Source organism: Lactuca sativa, chromosome 4 (genome assembly GCF_002870075.4).
Source record: "Lactuca sativa cultivar Salinas chromosome 4, Lsat_Salinas_v11, whole genome shotgun sequence".
Lineage (NCBI taxonomy): Eukaryota > Viridiplantae > Streptophyta > Magnoliopsida > Asterales > Asteraceae > Lactuca > Lactuca sativa.
Genome location: NC_056626.2, coordinates 398,800,991 through 398,805,597, shown reverse-complemented (window position 1 = coordinate 398,805,597; position 4,607 = coordinate 398,800,991). Strand labels below are relative to the sequence as shown.

The 4,607-nt window shown below is 29.4% G+C and overlaps 1 pseudogene; it reads right to left on the bottom strand.

Moving 5' to 3' along the window:
• Positions 1-977: 977 nt before the first annotated feature.
• On the bottom strand, positions 978-2,336 carry LOC111906783 (hypersensitive-induced response protein 1-like; annotated as a pseudogene).
• Between the last annotated feature and the right edge of the window lie 2,271 nt (positions 2,337-4,607).

Sequence of the window (4,607 nt, the reverse complement as noted above, 5' to 3'; positions counted from 1 at the left end):
GCATATAATTTATTTTAATAAAAAAGTGTAAAAAGTTATTAATGACGTAGTGGATCGATGGGTGGCATATTAGTAAAATCTAAACGTTCTCTATTAAGATCAAATACGTAAATTAAATAGATGGGTGACTAAATTGAAGAGTTAATTTCGACCGTTATAATATATATATATATATATATATATATATATATATATATATATATATATATATATATATATATATATATATATATATATATATATATAGGGTTAGGTTCATTTGAGACCACTTATATTTTGTGAGACCGTGAGACGCATTTGTTTATTTTTTTTTATTTTTTTTTAGTTAATTCATGTTTCGAAAATAATATTTAAAAAAAGAATTTTTTTGATTTTTCCATTTATTTTGCATTTTAAAATTATTTTTAGAATATGTACAGTGTAATATTCTATTTAGAATATTTCACGTATTTTTCAAAAAAAATAGAATTTTTTTTTTATTTTTTTAATTTTTTTTTTATTTTTTTTAGTTAATTCAAGTTCCGAAAATAATATTTAAAAAAAGAATTTTTAGATTTTTCCATTTATTTTGCATTTTAAAATTATTTTTTAGAATATGTCAGTGAAATATTCTATTTAGAATATTTCACGTATTTTTCAAAAAAAAAACGGATTTTTTTTTTATTTATTTTTATTTTTTTTATATTTTTTTAATATTTTTTTAGTTAATTCAAGTTCCGAAAATAACATTTAAAAAAAGAATTTTTGGATTTTTCCATTTATTTTGCATTTTAAAATTATTTTTAGATTTGGTCTCACTGTCTCACAAAATTAGAATGGTCTCAAATGAACCTGAACATATATATATATATATATATATATATATATATATATATATATATATATATATATATATATATATATATATATATATATATATATATATATATATATATATATATATATATATATATATATATATATACACACACACGTACCCATGTAGTATATACTTGCATCTTACTAGTTTATCAAATCACAAATAGCCCTAATAGTATCTCCTAATAGTTTATCAAATTCAACCACTTCAACACTATTTCATCAAACTAGCGTCGCACAGTTTCAGCCTGAAGGAGCCCTTCACGGATCTGAGAAGCGATATCTTTAACAGCACCAGGTCCATGAGGAAGAAAAACAGCATTAGAACTGGAAGAAGCTCCAATCTCTTTCATAGTGTCAAAGTATTGAGTCAGCAACACCATATCCATTACATCTTTTGCTGATGTCCCTTGAACATTTTCAGAAAACGCAAGCACGCTATCCCTCAAACCATCCACAATCGCTTGACGCTGTCTAGCGATTCCAAGTCCAGATAAGTATTTGGATTCTGCTTCTCCTTCCGCTCGTTTGATTTGAAGAATCTTTTCAGCCTCTGCTTTTTCATTTGCAGCAACTCTCATTCTAGCAGCTATTGTTACATATATATAATGATAATCAGTGTTATTATCTTATAAAGAATCTTGTTACCAATATCACTATATATACCTGCATTGATTTCATTCATGGATTTCTTCACATGTTGATCTGGTTCTATATCAACAATCAAAGTTTGTACAATCTCAAGACCATAACCTGACATTGCCTAAAAAAAATACAACATTAAAGTCAAGAAGCATCATTCATGCATCTGTATGCCCACGTTTACAAGTTACAACAACATATATAAAAAAAAAGTAATAGATAAGTTTGTTTTGAAGGAATTACAAACAAATTAAAGGAAAAGAAGTATGATCACCTTTTGAAGCTCATCTTCAACGCCTTTGGCTATATCATTCTTTTGCAGAAAAACGTCATCCAGTTGGAGCTTCGGTACACTTGCCCTAATTACTACTCAAAACCAATACAAAATAAAACAAAAACCATTGAAAAATATAACCATTTTGGTTCGACATACCATCGAAGACATAAGCTTGAACTTGTATCTTGGTGTTTGAGAGCTTATAGAAAGCATCAACAGCTTTATCAGACAATGCACAATACTGTACAGACGCAACCATAGTAACAAACACATTGTCCTGAAATCGCAAATAATATAAGTGTAAAAAACAATTAGTCTAGATTTGATTTTATAAAGAAATGAAAGTAAAAATAAAAATAAAAATAGAACCTTTGTTTTTGTCTCACAACGAATATCAAGCTGTTGCACACGCAACGACAGTTTACCAGCCACCATGTAGCCGAAGCACCAAGGCATACAGTGAAAACCAGGTTGAAGTACTCTTATCAAATTTGCCAAAATGTTCTTTCACAGCAACGTTAGACTGCTCTACTTTAATGCATCCAAAACATAGACCCATGTTTTAAATCTGATTAAATATTATATTTACATCAGTTAACTTACACAAGCAAAATACAAAAAACATTTATAAATTATAGTGAAATAAAAGCTAAATTAAACTTACCTGTTAAGTAGGCACGTCAAAATGTTTGAAGTAAAATATGTAGATGGTGGGGAAATATATAGATGACCCATATCATCAAATTTAAAAAAGAGGCATGATTATACAGCTACCATGCATGTGATCATCTGAATTTTTAGTTCAAACAACACATGTGATCCCAATCTTGCGTTTCATATAGGGTTTTGCTAAATTTAGTAGTCTATGTAAACCTACTATTCTATATATTTATCTAACAGTTAATCTTTAGAGATTTATATTCACAAAGATGACCATTATCATATATAAAAAATAATCCAAAATTACAAGCTATTTATCGATATGCAAAAATAGATACCTTCCAGTCCGAAAATTAAAACATTTTTGTGGTAAGAATTTTTTAAGACTAATTTCACAGCAAAATAAAACTTTATCTTGTTAAAATGATTTCTTAAGTTGAGAGACTTTTGACAATATATATAATACCGTGTAAGAAAAAATGTATAGGTTGACGTGTCAAATTTTCATTTGACTTATGAAAATGGCGAAAACGACAATGTTATGAATTTAAACAAAAAAAAAAAAAAAAAAAGTCACTGCAGGTTGACTTAAGAAATTGTCTTTCACTATGTACCGGAAATTGCTTAAATATTTTTACAAAATATGATTTTTGGTCAAAAAACAGTTTTTTGAAGTACTTTAATTAATTGTCGTAGAAATTTCCAAAGACACTTTTGAATTTTCACAGCAAAAACGAACTTTATATTTTTAAATCGAAACTTTAGGTTGAAAAATATTTTACAAAGAAATATTATAACAAGATTAACTAGACATGTTATTCTCTCTAAAAAATAATTGGGTAGTGCTACTTAATATTAAGACCATGCAGGGTAGAGAAATATCAAAGAAAAGGACTTGAATTAGTTGAGTAGCTAGAGATCTGATGCCATCTGACATTTTAAGAAAAAAAAAAGGTGGGTGGGGGGGAACTTCTAAACATGGCAAAAGTTTATCGTAGGCATTTAAGAGAGAGCTTCCACGAAGCTGCTGCACGAAAAAAACACCCATCTCCAAGTCACCGCTGCATATGTGTTGAATTCCAGCAATAATTAGTCCAATCTACCTGTAATCCATTGTTGAAAAGAGTTAATAAAGATATTCAAACTTAAACATTAATTTATTAGTTATAAGATAAAAATGTTATATTATATATTTGTGTGTATATTGTGGTAAGTTGTTATGCAGGAGAAGGATATACGCGAGTCAATGGATCAATGGGTAATACCCGAAGTCTAGTTGGTCGATGTATATAATGTGTAAAATGGTTTTAGTTGTAACTACCAAGATATTTTCCATCTGTTCTGTTTCTCTCAGTTTCTCTTTCATCTTGAGTTAGGGTTTTCATTTAGGGTTTGTTCATAAATAGTTGTCACACTAGTTTTGTAATATGAGTGTGTGAGTGATTTTGTAGAGAGGTTTTATTTGTAATCAGTTGATGTAAACCATCTGTTTCATAGTGAATGAAATGATGATATTGGGAAGATCTTGTGTCGATTACATTTTTTTACATGGTATCAGAGCTTAGGCTCCTTCGTTGTTCTTGTGACGTTCGTTGATTTGCGTTTGTTCGTCTCACGATCGTACTGGTGATTTCTGAACTCTTTTCTTTATTTGCTCTTTGATTGACACAGTTGTTTAATCATGAGTTCGTGTGAACTCTGATCTTCTATTCATCGACTGTGTTCTTCTTGATGTTCGTTTTGATTTAGGGTTTTCTCTGGAAAATCAAATCGAACATCTGTTTTCTTTTGGATTTGGTACTGCGAGATTGTTTGTGATCTTGTAGGTTACTTCTGTGAAGATCAAATCAAGGTTGTCTACAAGACTGGTTGTGAACAACGATTAAGCCAAATCGATTAATCTTTGAGTCTGAAATAACTCACTAGGGGTCAGAGCTCATCACTGATAAACCCTAGGTGAGAACGGACAAAGAAAGTCGATACCTGCACTTGACTCATCCTAAAAGGCTTTGTGATCAATTTCTTGTTCTTTTCTTTCTATCTTACATATTTGTTTGTGAAGATTCTGGTGTTCTGTGTGTATTGGTTGTTTTCTTTTGTATATCTGGTTTATTTCTTCCTCTGTACTGGTTGTCTTGGGCCCCAACATACGTGGTGACCATCTGGACAT